Source organism: Oryctolagus cuniculus, chromosome X, assembly GCF_051225735.1.
Source record: "Oryctolagus cuniculus isolate XC-2025 breed Fujian yellow rabbit chromosome X, ASM5122573v1, whole genome shotgun sequence".
NCBI classification, from domain to species: domain Eukaryota; kingdom Metazoa; phylum Chordata; class Mammalia; order Lagomorpha; family Leporidae; genus Oryctolagus; species Oryctolagus cuniculus.
Window position 1 is genome coordinate 39,675,428 of NC_142888.1, and position 22,710 is coordinate 39,698,137.

General features: G+C 38.5%; 1 long non-coding RNA gene and 1 pseudogene across 3 annotated transcripts in view; one reads left to right on the top strand and one right to left on the bottom strand.

Moving 5' to 3' along the window:
- LOC149119615 (uncharacterized) overlaps nucleotides 1-22,710 on the bottom strand; it is a 76,788-nt gene that overhangs the window by 599 nt on the left and 53,479 nt on the right. The window lies entirely within an intron of this gene.
- Nucleotides 54-15,966, top strand: LOC100352869 (eukaryotic translation initiation factor 5 pseudogene; annotated as a pseudogene).

Genomic DNA, 22,710 nt, shown 5'->3' on the forward strand with positions numbered 1-22,710 from the left:
TAGTGGTTCTGGTCTTTTCCAAGTTGTATCAGGGGGATCTTTATAATACACTAATGGATGTGATGCATTCTGTAGAGGACAGAAAAGTTTCCTTGTTGGGTACTCAGCTGCCTTAAAATTGCCCGAAGGGTAATATAAGACTCATAACTGAGACAGAAATTGAAACAGTAATAAAGGCACTCCCAATAAAGAAAAGCTCAGGACCAGATGGATTCACTGCTGAATTCTACCAGACATTTAAAGAAGAACTAATCCCATTTCTTCTCAAACTATTCAGAGCAATCGAAGAAGAGGGAATCCTCCCAAATTCTTTCTATGAAGCCAGCATCACCTTAATTCCTAAGCCAGAGAAAGATGCAGCATTGAAAGAGAATTACAGACCAATATCCCTGATGAACATAGACGCAAAAATCCTCAATAAAATTCTCACCAATAGAATGCAACAACACATCAGAAAGATCATCCACCCACACCAGGTGGGATTTATCCCTGGTATGCAGGGATGGTTTAATGTGCACAAAACAATCAATGTGATACACCACATTAACAGACTGCAGAAGAAAAACCATATGATTATCTCAATAGACGCCAAGAAAGCATTTGATAAAATACAACACACTTTCATGATGAAAACTATAAGCAAACTGGGTATGGAAGGAACATTCCTCAATACAATCAAAGCAATTTATGAAAAACCCACGGCCAACATCCTATTGAATGAGGAAAAGTTGGAAGTATTTCCACTGAGATCTGGTACCAGGCAGGGAAGCCCACTCTCACCACTGCTTTCAATATAGTTCTGGAAGTTTTAGGCAGAGCTATTAGGCAAGAAAAAGAAATTAAAGGGATACAAATTGGGAAGGAAGAACTCAAACTATCCCTCTTTGCAGATGACATGATTCTTTATTTAGGGGACCCAAAGAACTCTACTAAGAGACAATTGGAACTCATAGAAGATTTTGGCGAAGGAGCAGGGTATAATATCAATGCACAAAAATCAACAGCCTTTGTATACACAGGCAATGCCATGGCTGAGAAAGAACTGCTAAGATCAATCCCATTCACAATAGCTACAAAAACAATGAAATACCTTGGAATAAATTTAACCAAGGACGTTCAAGATCTCTACAATGAAAATTACAAAATCTTAAAGAAAGAAATAGAACAGGATACCAAAAAATGGGAAAATCTTCCATGCTCATGGGTTGGAAGAATCAATATCATCAAAATGTCCATTCTCCCAAAAGCAATTTATAGATTCAACGCAATAGCAGTCAAAATACTGAAGACTTTCTTCTCAGATCTGGAAAAAATGATGCTGAAATTCATTTGGAGACACAGCAGACCACAAATAGCTAAAGCAATCTTGGAAAGCAAAAACAAAGCTGGAGGCATCACAATACCAGATTTCAGGACATACTACAGGGCAGTTGTAATCAAAACAGCATGGTACTGGTACAGAAACAGATGGATAGACCAATGGAACAGAATTGAAACACCAGAAATCAATCCAAACATCTTCAGCCAGCTCATATATGATCAAGGATCCAAAACCAATCCCTGGAGTAAGGACAGTCTATTCAATAAATGGTGCTGGGAAAATTGGATTTACACATGCAGAATCATGAAGCAAGACCCCTACCTTTCACCTTACACAAAAATCCACTCAACATGGATTAAAGACTTAAATCTACGACCTGACACCATCAAATTATTAGAGAGCTTTGGAGAAACCCTGGAAGATATAGGTACCGGCAATGACTTCTTGGAAAACACCCCAGAAGCACAGGCAGTCAAAGCCAAAATTAACATTTGAGATTGCATCAAATTGAGAAGTTTCTGTACGGCAAAAGAAACAGTCAGGAAAGTAAAGAGGCAACTGACAGAATGGGAAAAAATATTTGCAAACTATGCAACAGATAAATGGTTGATAACCAGAATCTACAAAGAAATCAAGAAACTCCACAACATCAGAACAAACAACCCACTGAAGAGATGGGTCAAAGACCTCAATAGACATTTTTCAAAAGAGGAAATCCAAATGGCCAACAGACACATGAAAAAATGTTCAAGATCACTAGCAATCAGGGAAATGCAAATCAAAACCACAATGAGGTTTCACCTCACCCCAGTTAGAATGGCTCACATTCAGAAATCTACCAACAATAGATGCTGGAGAGGATGTGGGGAAAAAGGGACACTAACCCACTGTTGGTGGGAATGCAAACTGGTTAAGCCACTATGGAATTCAGTCTGGAGATTCCTCAGAAACCTGAATATAACCCTACCATTGAACCCAGCCATCCCACTCCTTGGAATTTAACCAAAGGAAATGAAATTGGCAAACAAACAAGCTGTCTGCACATTAATCTTTATCGCAGCTCAATTCATAATAGCCAAGACCTGGAACCAACCCAAATGCCCATCAACAGTAGACTGGATAAAGAAATTATGGGACATGTAATCTATCGAATACTATACAGTGTGGGGAGCAACTCGGACTAGACTAAGTTACTGGAATGAAGACTTATTCTATGCATCTGCTCTCCCACAATATGGCGCTGGGAGAGGAGTAAACAACTTCTACACAGCTGCCTCCAGTTCGACCAGTAACCTGCAGGAGCTGATCCTGCTCCTGATTGGAGAAGAGCAGCGTACTCGGCGTGTGGGTAGCAGAGTTGGGATTGGTGGAAGAGGACTATAAAGGAGGAGAGAGACAACATGCACCAGGAACATCTATCTGAAGGAACACATGAGCAGCCCCCGAGAGAGCCGGCCGGTGGTGTACCGCTCCCCTGCGGAAGTGGGGAAAGTGGCAGGGGGAACTGCCCTTCCTGCCAACCCAGGAAGAAACAGCAGCAAACCAGGGGAGGGCTGAGCAGACAAAAGAACAACACAGGGTCCTGTGTCGTTCCTCTGTGAATGGGGGAGCGACAATACAGCAGTCAAAAACAATGAAACCCAGTCAGTTGCAACAAGATGAGGAATTTGGAAAACATCATGCTGAGTGATTTAAGCCAGTCCCAAAGGGACAAATATCATATGTTCTCCCTGATCAGCGACAACTAACTGAGCACCAAAGGGGAAACTTGTTGAAGTGAAATGAACACTATGAGAAACAGTGACTTGATCAGCTCTTGTCCTGACGGTTGATGTACAATGTAATACTTTATCCATTTTAGTATTTTTTTGTTCTAGTACCATTGGTTGAACTCTGTAATTAACACGCAATTATTTTTAAGTGTTTAAATTTTAACTGAAAAGTGATCCCTGTTAGGAATTTGGAAAACATTATGCTGAGTGTAATAAGCCAATCCCAAAGTGACAAATACCACTTGTTCTCCCTGATAGGTGACAACTAACTGAGCACCAAATAGGAAACCTGTTAAAGTGAAATGAACACTAGGAGAAACGGTGACTTGATCAGCCTTCACCCTGACTGTTGATGATCAGGTTAATATGTTATCCCTCTTAGTATTTTTTTTGTTTGTTCTACTTAATACTTTTGGTTGAATACTGTAATCAATACACAATTATTCTTAAGTGCTGAAACTTAACTGAAAAGTGATCACTGTTAAATATAAGAGTGGGAATAAGAGAGGGAAGAGATGTGCAATTTGGGACATGCTCAAGCTGACATACCTCAAACGGTAGAGTTAGAAACATACCAGGGGATTCCAATTCAATCCCATCAAGGTGGCATGTACCAATGCCATCTCACTAGTCCCAGTGATCAATTTCTGTTCACAATTGATCATAATGATAGGACTAAGAACCAAAGGGATCACATAAACAAGAATAGTGTCTGCAAATACTAGCTGATAGAATAAAAAAGGGAGAGAACGATCCAACGTGGGAAGTGAGATACACAGCAGACCCATAGAATGGCAAATGTCCTAAACAACACTCTGGCCTCAGAATCAGTCCTTAAGGCATGTGGATCCGGCTGAAAAGCCCATGAGAGTATTTCAGGCATAGAAAGCCAAGACATTCTGGGAAAAAAAGAAAAAAAAACCTAAATGAAATTTCTCCGCAAGTGAGATCCCAGTGGAAAGAACAGGTCTTCACAGAAGGAGGTACCTTTCTCTGAAGGGAGGAGAGAACTTCCACTTTGACCATGGCCTTGTCTAAATATGATCAGAGTCGGTGAACTCAGGGGGCTTCCATAGCCCTGGCAGCTCATGACAAGAGCCTAGGGTGATTACTGATGCCATAAACCAGAGTGTCAATTTGTTAAGTCAACAACAGGAGTCACTGTGCACTTACTCCTCATGTAGGATCTTTGTCCTTAGTGTGTTGTACATTGAGATTTAATGCTATAACTACTACTCAAACAGTATTTTTCACTTTATGTTTCTGTGTGGGAGCAAACTGTTGAAATCTTTACTTAATGTATGCTAAACTGATCTTCTGTATATAAAGAGAATAGAAAATGAATCTTGATGTGAATGGAAGGGGAGAGGGAGTGGGAAAGGGGAGAGTTGCGGGTGGGAGGGACGCTATGGGGGGGGGGAAGCTGTTGTAATCCATAAGCTGTACTTTGGAAATTTATATTCATTAAATAAAAGTTAAAAAAAGATTAAGTGTAAATAATAGAATAGATATTGTTTGATTAATTTGTGCCAGGGTGTTCCCCCTTTTTTAATTGTTTATTTTAACATGGGCCTTTAACCCACGACCCTGAGATTAAGAGTTCCATGCTCTACAGACTGAGCTAGCCAAGCTGTTAGGTCAAGGTTAAAGTGGTATGCTGAAGGGGTGTACAAGTGGAGGCCAGTAACATAAATTTGTATGAATTGTGGTTTGAAGTTGTTGTAGCTCTCATCCCCAGATAGTAAAGGGAATAGGAAAAATATAAGGATGGATATTACCAACAAGATGATGATCAGTGCTAAGCCAGCACTTGGACTCTGTCGGTTTGGGCCTTACCACCTATATCCACAAGGGGTCAGCAGAAACTGAAGGCAATAATGAAGATCATTGTAAAGGAATGACAGAGACATCAGTGCCAGTATCAATTAACCCAAAAAACTCCAGAGAGTCAATTTGTATAGTCATTTGAGGATGATTATTAGGCATTTCAGTAATGGCAGCCAATATCATAGATCCAAAGCCTCGATCTCCGAACAAAACATCATTACTAGAGTTAGAAATATATGGGAAGAAAAGTAGCTGAGCAACAGGAAAATGAGAGCGTAGTTCTTGGGGGTAAGTTTGACCACAATTGAAAATCTGTATAATTAGCATCAATTGCTCTAGGAATAATAAAAATGCCTTTTTATAGGCATGGAGCTTTTTTATAACTTAGTAAATATAAATTTTCAAAGTATAGTAAATGGATTACAATGGCTTCACCCCCATAATTTCCCTCCCACTCACACCCCTCCCATCTCCCGCTCCCTCTCCCATTCCATTCACATCAAGATTCATTTTCAATTATCTTTATATACAGAAGATCGATTTAGTATATATTAAGTAAAGATTTCATCAGTTTGCACCCACACAGAAACACAAAGTGTAAAATACTGTTTCAGTACTCGTTATAGCATTGCTTCACATTGGACAACACACTAAGGACAGATCCCACATGAGAAGTAAGTACACAGTGACTCCTGTTGTTGACTTAACAATTTGACACTCTTGTTTATGGTGTCAGTAATCTCCCTAGGCTCTAGTCATGAGTTGCCTAGGATTTGGAAGCCTTTTGAGTTTGCCGACTTCAATCTTATTTCGACAAGGTCATAGTCAAAGTGGAAGTTCTCTCCTCCCTTCAGAGAAAGGTACCTCCTTCTTTGATGGCCCTGTTCTTTCCACTGGGATCTCAAACCTGGAGATCTTCCATTTAGGTCTTCTTTTTTTTTTTTTCCCAGGGTGTCTTGGCTTTCCATGCCTAAAATACTCTCATGGGCTCTTCAGCCATATCCGAATGCCTTAAGGGCTGATTCTGAGGCCAGAGTGCTATTTACGACATCTGCCATTCTCTGAGTCTGCTGTGTATCTCGCTTCCCATGATGGATCGTTCTCTCCATTTTTGATTCTATCAGCTAGTATTAGCAGACACTAGTCTTTTTTGTGTGATCCCTTTGACTCTTAGACCTATCAGTGTGATCAATTGTGAACTGAAATTGATCACTTGGACTAGTGAGATTGCATTGGTACATGCCACCTTGAAGGGATTGTATTGAGATACCCTGGCATGATTCTAACTACACCGTTTGGGGCAAGTCCGATGGAGCATGTCCCAAATTTTACATCTCCTGCCTCACTTATTCCCACTCTTATATTTAACAGGGATCACTTTTCAGTTAAAATTAAACACTTAAGAATAATTGTGTGTTAATCACAGAGTTCAAACAATAGTACTAGAAAAAAAGAAAGAGAAAATACTAAAATGGATGAAGTATTACATTGTACATCAACAGTCAGGGTAAGAGCTGATCAAGTCACTGTTTCTTATAGTGTCCATTTCACTTCAACAGGTTTTCCTTTGGTGCTCAGTTAGTTGTCGCTGATCAGGGAGAACGTATGATATTTGTCCCTTTGGGACTGGCTTAATTCACTCAGCATATTGTTTTCCAGATTCCTCCATCTTGTTGCAAATGACCGGGTTTCGTTGTTTTTGACTGCTGTATACTATTCTATAGAGTACATGTCCCATAATTTCTTTATCCAGTCTACTGTTGATGGGCATTTGGGTTGGTTCCAGGTCTTGGCTATTGTGAATTGAGCTGCGATAAAGATTAATGTGCAGACAGCTTGTTTGTTTGCCATTTTAATTTCCTTTGGGTAAATTCCAAGTAGTGGGATGTTTGGGTTGAATGGTAGGGTTATATTCAGGTTTCTAAAGGAATCTCCAGACTGACTTCCTTTTTTTAAAGTTTTATTTAATGAATATAAATTTCCAAAGTACAGCTTATGGATTACATGGCTTCCCCCCCATAACGTCCCTCCAACCCGCAACCTTCCCCTCTCCCACTCCCTATCCCCTTCCATTCACATCAAGATTCATTTTAGATTCTCTTTATATACAGAAGATCAGTTTAGCATCCATTAAGTAAAGATTTCAACAGTTTGCTCCCACACAGAAACATAAAGTGAAAAATAATACATGATTTTTTAAATGATGATGAAATCAGATCTGACCTATTGTCATGTTTAATCCCAGTGAGAGTCAAGTTGGGAATTGATAATTTCTTTTTTTTTTTTTTTACAGAAGATCAGTTTAGTATACATTAAGTAAAGATTTCAACAGTTTGCACCCCCATAGAAACACAAAGTGAAATATACTGTTTGAGTACTCGTTATAGAATTAATTCTCAATGTACAGCACATTAAGGACAGAGATCCTACATGAGGAGTAAGTGCACCGTGACTCCTGTTGTTGACTTTACCAATTGACACTCCTGTCTATGGCATCAGTAATCTCCCTATGCTCCAGTCATGAGTTTCCAAGGCTATGGAAGCCTTTTGAGTTCACCGACTCTTATCTTGTTTAGACAAGGTCATAGTCGAAGTGGAGGTTCTCTCCTCCCTTCAGAGAAAGGTACCTCCTTCTTTGAAGACCTGTTCTTTTCACTGGGATCTCACTCACAGAGATCTTTCATTTAGTTTTTTTTTTTTTTTTTTTTTTTTTTTTTTTTTTTTTTTGCCAGAGTGTCTTGGCTTTCCATGCCTGAAATACTCTCAAATACTCTCATTTGCTTTTCAGGCAGATCAGAATGCCTTTCGGGCTGATTCTGAGGCCAGAGTGCTGTTTAGGACATCTGCCATTCTATGAGTCTGCTGAGTATCTCACTTCCCATGTTGGATCACTCTCACCTTTATTTATTCTATCGGTTAGTATTAGCAGGTACTAGACTTGTTTATGTGCTCCCTTTGACTCTTAGTCCTTTCATTATGATCAATTGTGAACTGAAATTGATCACTTGGAGTAGTGAGATGGCATTGGTACATGCCACCTTGATGGGATTGAATTGGAATCCCCTGGTATGTTTCTAACTCTACCCTTTGGGGCAAGTCAGCTTGAGCATGTCCCAAATTGTACATTTCTTCCCTCTCTTATTCCCACTCTTATGTTTAACAGGGATCACATTTCAGTTAAATTTCAACACTTAAGAATAACTGTAAGAGCTGCTAAGATCAATCCCATTCACAATAGCTACAAAAACAATCAAATACCTTGGCATAAACTTAACCAAGGACGTTAAAGATCTCTATGATGAAAATTACAAAACCTTAAAGAAAGAAATAGAAGAGGATACCAAAAAATGGAAAAATCTTCCATGCTCATGGATTGGAAGAATCAACATCATCAAAATGTCCATTCTCCCAAAAGCAATTTATAGATTCAATGCAATACCAATCAAGATACCAAAAACATTCTTCGCAGATCTAGAAAAAATGATGCTGAAATTCATATGGAGGCACAAGAGACCTCGAATAGCTAAAGCAATCTTGTACAACAAAAACAAAGCCGGAGGCATCACAATACCAGACTTCAGGACATACTACAGGGCAGTTGTAATCAAAACAGCATGGTACTGGTACAGAAACAGATGGATAGACCAACGGAACAGAATTGAAACACCAGAAATCAACCCAAACATCTACAGCCAACTTATATTTGATCAAGGATCTAAAACTAATTCCTGGAGCAAGGACAGTCTATTCAATAAATGGTGCTGGGAAAACTGGATTTCCACGTGCAGAAGCATGAAGCAAGACCCCTACCTTACACCTTACACAAAAATCCACTCAACGTGGATTAAAGACCTAAATCTACGTCCTGACACCATTAAGTTATTAGAGAACATTGGAGAAACCCTTCAAGATATTGGCACAGGCAAAGAATTTCTGGAAAAGACCCGGGAGGCACAGACAGTCAAAGCCAAAATCAACTATTGGGATTGCATTAAATTGAGAAGTTTCTGTACTGCAAAAGAAACAGTCAGGAGAGTGAAGAGACAACCGACAGAATGGGAAAAAATATTTGCAAACTATGCAACAGATAAAGGGTTAATAACCAGAATCTACAAAGAGATCAAGAAACTCCACAAAAACAAAACCAACAACCCACTTAAGAGATGGGCCAAGGACTTCAATAGACATTTTTCAAAAGAGGAAATCCAAATGGCCAACAGGCACATGAAAAAATGTTCAAGGTCACTAGCAATCAGGGAAATGCAAATCAAAACCACAATGAGGTTTCACCTCACCCCAGTTAGAATGGCTCACATACAGAAATCTACCAACAACAGATGCTGGCGAGGATGTGGGGAAAAAGGGACACTAACCCACTGTTGGTGGGAATGCAAACTGGTTAAGCCACTATGGAATTCAGTCTGGAGATTCCTCAGAAACCTGAACATAACCGTACCATACAACCCAGCCATCCCACTCCTTGGAATTTACCCAAAGGAATTCAAATTGGCAAACAAAAAAGCGGTCTGCACCCTAATGTTTATTGCAGCACAATTCACAATAGCCAAGACCTGGAACCAACCTAAATGCCCATCAACGGTAGACTGGATAAAGAAATTATGGGATATGTATTCTTTAGAGTACTATACCGCAGTAAGAAACAACGAAATCCAGTCATTTGCAACAAAATGGAGGAATCTGGAACACATCATGCTGAGTGAAGTAAGCCAGTCCCAAAGGGACAAATACCATATGTTCTCCCTGATCGGTGACAACTGACTGAACACCAAAAAGGAAACCTCCTGAAGTGAAATGGACACTATGAGAAATGGTGACTTGATTGGCATAGCCCTGACTGCTAATGGACAACTTCATACATTATCCCTCATAGTATTTTTTTTTGTCTGTTCTACTTAATATGACTGGTTTAATTCTGTAATTATCACACAGTTATTCTTAAGTGTTGAAAATTAACTGAAATGTGATCCCTGTTAAACATAAGAGTGGGAATAAGAGAGGGAAGAGATGTATAATTTGGGGCATGCTCGGGCTGACTTGCCCCAATTGGTAGAGTTGGAAACATACCAGGGGATTCCAATTCAATCCCATCAAGGTGGCATGTACCAATGCCATCTCACTACTCCAAGTGATCAATTTCAGTTCACAATTGATCATAATGAAAGGACTAAGAGTCAAAGGGAGCACATAAACAAGTCTAGTATCTGCTAACACCAACCGATAGAATAAATAAAGGGGAGAGTGATCCAACATGGGAAGTGAGATACTCAGCAGACTCATAGAATGGCGGATGTCCTAAATAGCACTCTGGCCTCAGAATCAGCCCGAAAGGCACTCGGATCTGGCTGAAAAGCCCATGAGAGTATTTCAGGCATGGAAAGCCAAGACACTCTGGCAAAAAGATCTCTGTGAGTGAGATCCCAGTGGAAAGAACAGGTCTTCAAAGAGGGAGGTGCCTTTCTCTGAAGGGAGGAGAGAACCTCCACTTTGACTATGACCGTGTCTAAACAAGATAAGAGTCGGAGAACTCAAGGGGCTTCCATAGCCTTGGAAACTCATAACTGGTGCATAGGGAGATTACTGATGCCATAAACAGGAGTGTCAATTGGTAAAGTCAACAACAGGAGTCACTGTGCACTTACTCCTCATGTAGGATCTCTGTCCTTAACGTGCTGTACACTGAGGCTTAATGCTATAAAGAGTGCTCAAACAGTATATTTCACTTTGTGTTTCTATGGGGGTGCAAACTGTTGAAATCTTTACTTAATGTATACTAAATTGATCCTCTGTAAAAAAAAAAAAAAAAAAGAAATTATCAACTCCCAACTTGACTCTCACTGGGATTAAACATGACAATAGGTCTGATCTGATAAACTGTTGAAATACTTACTTAAGGTATACTAAGCTGATCTTCTGTATATTAAGATAATCGAAAATGAATCTTGATGTGAATGGAAGGGGAGAGGGAGTGGGAAAGGGGAGGGTTGTGGGTGGGAGGGACGGTATGGGGGGGGAAGCCATTGTAACACATGAGTCGTACTTTGGAAATTTATATTCATTAAATAAAAGATAAAAAAAAGAATAACTGTGTATTAATTACAGAATTAAACCAGTCATATTAAGTGGAACAGACAAAAAAACTACTAAGAGGGATAATGTATTAAGTTGTTCATTAACAGTCAGGGCTATGCTGATCAAGTCACCGTTTCTCATAGTGTCCATTTCACTTCAGGAGGTTTCCTTTTTGGTGTTCAGTCAGTTGTCACCAATCAGCGAGAACATATGGTATTTGTCCCTTTGGGACTGGCTTATTTCACTCAGCATGATGTGTTCCAGATTCCTCCATTTTGTTGCAAATGACTGGATTTCGTTGTTTCTTACTGCGGTATAGTATTCTAAAGAGTACATATCCCATAATTTCTTTATCCAGTCTACCGTTGATGGGCATTTAGGTTGGTTCCAGGTCTTGGCTATTGTGAATTGTGCTGCAATAAACATTAGGGTGCAGACCGCTTTTTTGTTTGCCAATTTGAATTCCTTTGGGTAAATTCCAAGGAGTGGGATGGCTGGGTTGTATGGTACGGTTATGTTCAGGTTTCTGAGGAATCTCCAGACTGAATTCCATAGTGGCTTAACCAGTTTGCATTCCCACCAACAGTGGGTTAGTGTCCCTTTTTCCCCACATCCTCGCCAGCATCTGTTGTTGGTAGATTTCTGAATGTGAGCCATTCTAACTGGGGTGAGGTGAAACCTCATTGTGGTTTTGATTTGCATTTCCCTGATTGCTAGTGATCTTGAACATTTTTTCATGTGTCTGTTGGCCATTTGGATTTCCTCTTTTGAAAAATGTCTATTGAGGTCCTTGGCCCATCTCTTAAGTGGGTTTTTTGTTTTGATGTTGTGCCGTTTCTTGATTTCTTTGTATATTCTGGTTGTCAACCCTTTATCTGTTGCATAGTTTGCGAATATTTTTTCCCATTCTGTCAATTGCCTGTTTACTTTCCTGACTGTTTCTTTTGCAGTACAGAAACTTCTCAATTTGATGCAGTCCCCTTTGTTAATTTTGGCTTTGACTGCTTGAGCTTCTGTGGTCTTTTCCAAGAAGTCTTTGCCAGTACCTATATCTTGCAGAGTTTCTGCAATGCCAGAGTTCCATGTCTTAGGAGAGTTTGGCAAAGTAGCAGGATATAAAATCAATGCACAAAAATCAACAGCCTATATATACACAGGGAATGCCACGGCTGAGGAAGAACTTCTAAGATCAATCCCATTCACAATAGCTACAAAAACAATCAAATACCTTGGAATAAATTTAACCAAGGAAGTTAAGGATCTCTACAATGTAAATTACAAAACCTTAAAGAAAGAAATAGAAGAGGATACCCAAAAATGGAAACATCTTGACTGTAAATGGCCTCAGCTCTTCAGTTAAAAGATACAGACTATTGGATTAAAAAAACAAAATCCAGCTATTTGCTACCTATAAGAAACACATCTCATCAAAAAATATACATGCAGGCTGAAACTGAAAGGATGGAAAAAGATATTTTACGCTAAGGGAAAACAAAAAAGAGCAGGAATAGTCATTCTAATATCAGACAAAATAAGCTTTAACACAAAAATTGTTAGAAGAGATGAAGAAGGCCACTATGTGGCTATTTAAAAGAAACATTAATTGAGCTAAAGGGAGCTATAGACTCCAATACAATAAAAAGTGGCTTCAAAATGCCACTTTCAGCAATGTACAGAAAATCAGGAAAGAAACAACAGAGTTTAATGATACTATAGACCAAATAGACCTGACTGACATCTACAGAAATTTTCATCCTACAGTTGCAGAATGCCCATTCCTCTCACCTGGATGTGGAACTTTCTCTAGGATAGATCATATGTTAGGCCATAAAACAAGTCTCAGCATATTCAAAAAATCAAATTCAAACCATGCATCTTCTCTCACCACAGTGGAATGAAGCTGGAAATCAAGAAGTCAAGAATCTCAGGAACACATGCAAAAAATGGAAACTGAACAATATGCTCCTGAATGAAAAGTAGGTCATAGAAAAAATCAAAAGAACAATTCAAAAATTTCTGGAAATGAATAAAAGTGACAATGCATCCAATAAAAACTTATGGGATTCAGCAATAGCAATGCTAAAAGTGAAGTTAATAGCAAGTGGTGCCTACACCAAGAAATTATAAAGGCATCAAATAAATGAGCTATCAATACATCTCAAAGACCTAGAAAAAGAACAACAATCCAAACCCAAAATTATTACGAGGAAAGAAATAATTAGAATTAGATAAAAAAAAAAAACAAAATTGAAAACAACAACAAAAAAAAGATCAGTGAAAACTAGAGCTGATTTTGGAAACAATAGAAAAAAGTTGATATTCCATTGGCCAAGAGAGGGAGAAGGCCAAAATCAATAAAATCAGATATGAAAAAGGAAATGCAACAAAGATAAGAGAAATAAAAAAAATCATCAGAAACTACGACAGAAGTTGTATGTCCACAAATAAGTAAACCTAGAAGAAATGGATAAATTCCTGGTCACATGCAACCTACCAAAATTGAACCACGAAACACAGAACACCTAAACAGACCAATAACAAAGATGGAGATTAAGTCAGTAATAAAGACCCTCCCAAAAAAGAAAGCTCAGAAATAGGTGTCAACAATGGTGTGTTCTACCAGAATTTTAAGAAGAACTCAATTTTGCTCGTTTTTAAAAAACAATTGAAAGAGAGGAAATCTATCCAAACTCTTTCCACGAGGCCTATATCACCCTAATTCTTAAACCATAAAAAGACACAACAGAGAAAGAGAACTATAGACCAATTTCCCTGATGAACATAGATGCAAAAATCTTCAACCCAACAACAAATCAGTAAGATCATTCACCTGGATCTAGATGGGATTTATCTTTGGAATTCATGGATGATTTCACATTCACAAATCAATAGATGTGATAAATCACATTAGCAAACTAAAGAACAAAGACCACACAATTATCTCAATAGATGCAGATAAAGCATTTGATAAAATACAACAACATTTCATAATGAAACCCTTAAGCAAATTGGGTAAAGAAGGGACATTCCTCGAAAAAATCAAGGCAATTTATGACAAACACATCTTATTGAATGGGAAAAAGTTGGAAGCATTTACACTAACATCTGGAACCAGACATGGATGTCCACTCTCACAATTCCATATAATCTTGGAAGTTTTAGCCAGAACCATTAAGCAAGAAAAAGAAATCAAAGGGCTACCAATTGAAAAGAAGGAAGTCAAACTATGCCTAATTGTAGATGACATGATTCTTACATATAGGGCATACAAAAGATTCCACTCAGAGACTATTGGAAATCAAAAAAGAGTTTGGTAAAGTGGCAGGATATAAAATTAACACAAAAAGTAGCCATTGTTTACACAGAGAATGCCATGATTGAGAAATAACTTTAAAGGTGACTCAATGTAACTACAAAAAATTAAATATCTTGGAATAAATTGAACCAAGGATGTAAAAGTTCTCTATGATGCAAATTACAAAACATTAAGGATCTCATGAGGCGAATAAGCTGCAAGACATGTTGGATGGATTCATTAAAAAATTTGTTCTCTATCCTGAGTGTGAGAATCCTGAAACAGATCTGCATGTCAATCTGAAGAAGCAAACAATAGATAATTCTTGTAAAGCCTGTGGCTATCGAGGCATGCTTGACACACATTATAAACTCTGCATGTTCATTCTCAAAAACCCACCTGAGAATAGTGACAGTGGTACAGAAAAGAAAGAAAAGGAAAAGAAAATAGGAAGGGCAAAGACAAGGAAAATGGCTCCGTATCCAGCAGTGAAACACCACCACCACCACCAAATGAAATCAGTCCTCCTCCACATGCTGTGGAAGAGAAGGAGGATGATGACTGGGGAGAGGATACAACTGAGGAAGCTCAGAGGCGAAGAATGGATGAAATCAGTGACCATGCGAAAGTTCTGACGCTCAGTGACGACTTGGAGAAGACTGTGGAAAAGCACGTCAACATCCTGTTTGATTTTATTAAGAAAAAGAAAGAAGAGGGTGTCATTGATTCATCTGACAAGGAAATCGTTGCTGAAGCAGAAAGGCTGCACGTGAAAGCCATGGGCCCTCTTGTTCTGTCTGAAGTTCTCTTTAATGAGAATATCAGGGAACAAATTAAGAAATACAGGTGCCATTTTCTAAGATTTTGTCACAACAAGAAACAAGCTCAGCAGTATCTTCTTCATGGTTTGGAGTGTGTGGTAGCAATGCATCAAGCTCAGCTCATCTCCAAGATTCCACACATCTTGAAGGAGATGTACGATGCAGACCTTTTAGAAGAAGTCATCATCAGCTGGTCGGAAAAGGCTTCTAAGAAATACGTCTCAAAAGAACTTGCCGGCTGGCGCCGCGGCTCACTAGGCTAATCCTCCGCCTAGCGGCGCCGGCACACCGGGTTCTAGTCCCGGTTGGGGCGTCGGATTGTGTCCCGGTTGCCCCTCTTCCAGGCCAGCTCTCTGCTGTGGCCAGGGAGTGCAGTGGAGGATGGCCCAGGTGCTTGGGCCCTGCACCCCATGGGAGACCAGGAAAAGCACCTGGCTCCTGGCTCCTGCCATCGGATCAGCGCGGTGCGCCAGCCGCAGCGCGCCGGCCGCGGTGGCCATTGGAGGGTGAACCAAAGGCAAAGGAGGACCTTTCTCTCTGTCTCTCTCTCTCACTGTCCACTCTGCCTGTCAAAAAAAAAAAACAAACAAAAAAAAAAAAAAAAAAAAAAACAAAAACAAACTTGCCAAAAAGATTCGTGTCAAAGCAGAGCCATTTATTAAATGGTTGAAAGAGGCAGAGGAGGAGTCTTCTGGTGGTGAAAAAGATGATGAAGATGAGAACATTGAGGTGGTGTATTCAAAGACTGCCAGTGTACCAAAAGTTGAAACTGTGAAGTCTGACAACAAGGATGACGACATTGATATTGATGCCATTTAAAGGGCCGGATGCAACCTAGCTTAACAGTATAATGCTGCAACTTTTTCTATTATCAGACAGAAGTGCAACATGTATGTGCAAAAGCTAAAATAGCTTACCATCATGCTACACTTTATACTAAGAAAATCTATTACTGTGAGTGATCTGTATTTAAGCCCAATGAGAAATCTAGGGAGTCCATACACATCCGTGAGCAGATAGAGTTTGCTTATTTTATAGCACGTTTCTTTTTGAAAAACTAGTGATGGACATATTTGGATCACATTTATACAGTTAACAAAAATAAAGATTTGATTTTGGTCATTCTTAAGATTTTTGGCTCTGAATGACTTTGGCTGAAGTAATTGGCTCCTTTTATAATGTACCATCATTTAACCTGATAGGATTCTAGGAGCCTGTGATACGTTGTTAGGTGCTGAGACCATAATCAGGCATTCAGAGTGTAAGTGCCTGTATTTGTAATGACTTTATTCAGCCACTAAGAAATATAGTACTTGGAAAGTTTTGCCTCTGGTCCCACGGACTGGTGTTTGGTGATGCACGTTTAGGTCAAGGTAAACTGCTGATCAAATGACAGCACAACATCTGAGGAGCAGAAGTGACCTGAGTGTCCTATAAACGTTGATGAAGAACAGGTTTTGAAACTTGAAATTTTGTTTTTCCAGTTTGTGTACAATTTCCCCAAATTTGTAGTCTTTGAAGTCGTGTGCATTGCACGTTGGATGAGCCAAGGAAATGACTACTACATTAACAAGCAAGCATTGTATGTGTACGTAGTGATTGCTTTGTACTAAGAGAACACAAATTCTGAGGTGTGGTTAAATAGTCAGCTGATTTTATTTGGGGGAAAGTTAAAGGTGCACTTAATCTCTAAAAGAAACTGAGCATAGTTTTTAGCTTTTACCATTATGATTTAAATTATAACTTCCGAATGCTTAGACATACTATATATTTTGTTCAGTGTGATTTTTCCCTGAATATTAAGGTTGTTCTTTAATGCCTTTTTCACTTGAACCACATAGCTTACGCTTTCTAGATTTTGATTGCTAGCTTGCCAAAATAAGTGTTACTGTGCTTCAAACTTGATTTTTGTTTTTTTTCTGTCTTATTTTAAAAATAAGATTAAAAGCATATTTCTAAGTCAAAGCCTCTATTTTGGTGTAAGACTTGGGATATTTTTTACTTCACATTGAATCTAGGCAGACACCCGAGAGGTCTGTGATGCTGGCTCTGAGTGCAGGAGACTGGGGCCTCTGCCGGCCCTGCAGGGCTTCGGGTTTGGACCTGTAAGAGAATTCCTTGCTCAGTTAGCTAATGTAAACTCACTCGATCTGAGTTCTGACTATATTTGAGTAATCATCTTCAAGATGGAAAATTGTTGTGTTTATTCCTTTCTGCAAAAAGTGCACTGTGGGAATTGGGAGTCCGTATGGTTAAGCTTGTTTGGAGGATTTTTACAACGTTTCCTTATTTGCTTGTGACCCATTTCACAGATTATGAGACTTTAACAAATGCATGTAAAAATTTTTTCATATTGAAATTATACAGACATTTGATAAAATAAAACCTTGTTAGCTTGAAAAAAAAGAAATAAATAGAAAAAGACAAGAAAAATGGGAAAATCTTCCATGTTCATGAATTGGAAGAATCAATATCATAAAAATGTCCATTCTACCAAAAAGCAATTTACAGATTCAATGAGATTCCAATTAAAGTATCAAGGACAATCTTCACAAATCTATAAAATCGATGCTGAAATTCATATGGAAACACAGGAGACCCCAAACAGCTGAAGAAATTTATACAAAGAAAAAAAGAGACAGAGGCATCATAATACCTGTTTTCAAGACATACTACAGAGTAATTATAATTTTAAAAAAAGTTTGGTACTGGCACAAAAATGAATATGTAGACCTATGGAATGGAATATAAACTCAAGAAATCAATCCACACGTCTACAACTGACTTATTTTTGAAAAAGAAGCTAAAACCATTCCCTGAAGTAAGGATAGTCTCTTCAACAAATGGTGCTGGAAAAAACAGATCTCCACATGCAGAAGTATGAAACAAGACCCCCATTTAAAGCTCACACAGAAATCCACTCAAAATGGATCAAAGATCTATATATGACTATATGACCTGACACTATTAAATTATTACAAAACATTGACTGCCTGTGCCTCCCGGGTCTTTTCCAGAAATTCTTTGCCTGTGCCAATATCTTGAAGGGTTTCTCCAATGTTCTCTAATAACTTGATGGTGTCAGGTCGTAGATTTAGGTCTTTAATCCATGTTGAGTGGATTTTTGTGTAAGGTGTAATTCTGCACGTGGAAATCCAATTTTCCCAGCACCATTTATTGAATAGACTGTCCTTGCTCCAGGAATTGGTTTTAGATCCTTGGTCAAATATAAGTTGGCTGTAGATGTTTGGGTTGATTTCTGGTGTTTCAATTCTGTTCCATTGGTCTATCCATCTGTTTCTGTACCAGTACCATGCTGTTTTGATTACAACTGCCCTGTAGCATGTCCTGAAATCTGGTATTGTGATACCTCCGGCTTTGTTTTTGTTGTACAAGATTGCTTTAGCTATTCGAGGTCTCTTGTGCCTCCATATAAATTTCAGCACCATTTTTTCCAGATCTGAGAAGAAGGTCTTCGGTATCTTGATTGGTATTGCATTGAATCTATAAATTGCTTTTGGGAGAATGGACATTTTGATGATGTTGATTCTTCCAATCCATGAGCATGGAAGATTTTTCCATTTTTTGGTATCCTCTTCTATTTCTTCTTTAAGGTTTTGTAATTTTCATCATATAGATCTCTAACGTCCTTGGTTAAGTTTATTCCAAGGTATTTGATTGTTTTTGTAGCTATTGTGAATGGGATTGATCTTAGAAGTTTTTCCTCAGCCATGGCATTGCCTGTGTACACAAAGGCGGTTGATTTTTGTGCATTGATTTTATACCCTGCTACTTTGCCAAACTCTTCTCTAAGTTCCAATGGTCTCTTAGTAGAGTTCTTTGGGACCCCTAAATAAATAATCATATAATTTGCAAAGAGGGATAGTTTGAGTTCTTCCTTCCCAATTTGTATCACTTTAATTTCTTTTTAGAGAAATTTTAGAGAACATTGGAGAAACCCTTCAAGATATTGGCACAGGCAAAGAATTTCTGAAAAAGACCCGGGAGGCACAGGCAGTCAAAGCCAAAATCAACTATTGGGATTGCATCAAATTGAGAAGTTTCTGTACTGCAAAAGAAACAGTCAGGAGCGTGAAGAGACAACCGACAGAATGGGAAAAAATATTTGCAAACTATGCAACAGATAAAGGGTTAATAACCAGAATCTACAAAGAGATCAAGAAACTCCACAAAAACAAAACCAACAACCCACTTAAGAGATGGGCCAAGGACCTCAATAGAAATTTTTCAAAAGAGGAAATCCAAATGGCCAACAGACACATGAAAAAATGTTCAAGGTCATTAGCAATCAGGGAAATGCAAATCAAAACTACAATGAGGTTTCACCTCACCCCAGTTAGAATGGCTCACATTCAGAAATCTACCAACAACAGATGCTGGCGAGGATGTGGGGAAAAAGGGATACTAACCCACTGTTGGTGGGAATGCAAACTGGTTAAGCCACTATGGAAGTCAGTCTGGAGATTCCTCAGAAACCTGAATATAACCCTACCGTTCGACCCAGCCATCCCACTCCTTGGAATTTACCCAAAGGAATTCAAATTGGCAAACAAAAAAGCGGTCTGCACCCTAATGTTTATTGCAGCACAATTCACAATGGCCAAGACCTGGAACCAACCTAAATGCCCATCAACGGTAGACTGGATAAAGAAATTATGGGATATGTACTCTTTAGAATACTATACCGCAGTAAGAAACAACGAAATCCAGTCATTTGCAACAAAATGGAGGAATCTGGAACACATCATGCTGAGTGAAATAAGCCAGTCCCAAAGGGACAAATACCATATGTTCTCGCTGATTGGTGACAACTGACTGAACACCAAAAAGGAAACCTCCTGAAGTGAAATGGACACTATGAGAAACGGTGACTTGATCAGCATAGCCCTGACTGTTAATAAACAACTTAATACATTATCCCTCTTAGTAGTTTTTTTGTCTGTTCTACTTAATATGACTGGTTTAATTCTGTAATTAATACAAAATTATTCTTAAGTGTTGAAATTTAACTGAAATGTGATCCCTGTTAAACATAAGAGTAGGAATAAGAGAGGGAAGAGATGTATAATTTGGGACATGCTCAAGCTGACTTGCCCCAAAGGGTAGAGTTAGAAACATACCAGGGGACTCCAATTTAATCCCATCAAGTGGCATGTACCAATGCCATCTCACCAGTCCAAGTGATCAATTTCAGTTCACAATTGATCATAATGAAAGGACTAAGAGTCAAAGGAAGCACATAAACAAGTCTAGTACCTGCTAATACTAACCGATAGAATAAATAAAGGGGAGAGTGATCCAACATGGGAAGCGAGATACTCAGCAGACTCATAGAATGGTGGATGTCCTAAACAGCACTCTGGCCTCAGAATCAGACCTAAAGGCATTCCAATCTGGCTGAAAAGCACATGAGAGTATTTCAGGCATGGAAATCCAAGACACTCTGGCAAAAAAAAAAAAAAAAAAAAAAAAAAAAAAAAAAAAAAAAACCACCCTAAATGAAAGATCTCTGTGAGTGAGAGCCCAGTGGAAAGAACAGGTCTTCAAAGAAGGAGGTACCTTTCTCTGAAGGGAGGAGAGAACCTCCACTTTGACTATGACCTTGTCTAAACAAGATAAGAGTTGGTGAACTCAAAAGGCTTCCATAGCCTTGGAAACTCATGACTGGTGCATAGGGAGATTACTGATGCCATAAACAGGAGTGTCAATTTGTAAAGTCAACAACAGGAGTCACTGTGCACTTACTCCTTATGTAGGATCTCTGTCCTTAATGTGCTGTACATTGAGACTTAATGCTATAATGAGTACTCAAACAGTATATTTAGCTTTGTGTTTCTATGGGGGTGCAAACTGTTGAAATCTTTACTTAATGTATACTAAACTGATCTTATGTAAAAAAAAAAAAAAAGAAATTATCAATTCCCAACTTGACTCTCACTGGGATTAAACATGACAATAGGTCTGATCTGATTTCATCATCATTTAAAAAATCATCTATTATTTTTCACTTTATGTTTCTGTGTGGGAGCAAACTGTTGAAATCTTTACTTAATGTATGCTAAACTGATCTTCTGTATATAAAGAGAATCTAAAATGAATCTTGATGTGAATGGAAGGGGAGAGGGAGTGGGAAAGGGGAGGGATGCGGGTGGGTGAGACTATATGGGGGGGAAGCCATTGTAATCCATAAGCCGTACTTTGGAAATTTATATTCATTAAATAAAAGTTAAAAAAAAAACATTGAGGGAATCCTGCAAGGCATTGGCACAGGCAAAGAATTCTTGGAAAACATCCCAGAAGCATACACATAATTAAAATGAAAATTGTCAAATGGAATACATCAAATTGAAAAGCCTCTGCATTGAAAAAAAAATGCTCAGGAAAGTGAAGAGGCAACTGACAGAATAGGAGAACATATTTCAAACTATGCAACTTATAAATGATTAATATCCAGAATGTGTAAACAGCTCAAGAAACAACAAAACAATCCAGTTAAGAAGTAGACAATAGACTAAAACAGGTATTTTTCAAAACAGGAAATTCAAATCGCCAATGGACACTTGGGAAAATGCTCAGGGAAATGAAAATGCCATCAGGGAAATGAAAATCAAAATACAATGAGGTTTCACCTCACCCCAGTTAGAATGGTTTCTCATACAGAAATCAGCAAACATCAAATGCTGGCAAGGATGTGGGGAAAAACATACCCTGATCTGCTGTTGATATGAATGTAGATTGGTACAACCATTGTGGAAGACAATATGGAGATACCTCAGAAATCTGTATGTAGACCTACCATATGATCCAGCCATCCAATTCCTCAGAATTTACCCAAAGGAAATGAAATCAGCACATGAAAGAGTTATCTGTACCCCCATGCTTATTGCAGCTCAATTCACAATAGCTAAGATATGAAATCAAACCAGATGTCCATCACCTGAAGACTGGATAAAGAAATTATGGGGTATGTACACCATGGAATACTACACAGCAGTAAAAGAAATGAAATCCTGTCTTTTGTTGCAAGATGGACATAACTGGAAACCATTACACTTAATTAAAATAAGCCAGTCCCAAAAGACAAATACCATATGTTCTCCTTGATCTGTGGTAACTAATATAGTACCTAAAATGTAATCTGTCGCAGTGAAATTGATACTTAGAGATGCTTTGATGTTGAACAGTACTGTCTCAATTGTTGAGGAACAGGGTTTTTTTTTTAATACTATTTGCTGAACTCTTTACTTAGTGCAGGGTTAGTCTTATGTGTATAAAGTTAATTGAAAATAGAACTTTGTGAAAATAGAATAATAATAGGAGAGGAAGGAGGAAAAAGCATGGGAGTGTGCGTGGGAGGAGGGTATGGTGGGAAGAATCACTATGTTCTGAAATTTGTATATATGAAACACATGATGTTTGTCTATCTTTAAATAAAGGGTTTCCAGGTTAAAAAAAAAACAATTAAAAGCCATACTGTGGCAAAATAAAAAATGTAAATGTTAGTATGACTTTCATGATTACATAAACAAATACATGGATATAAGCAACTCAAATTAACAAATA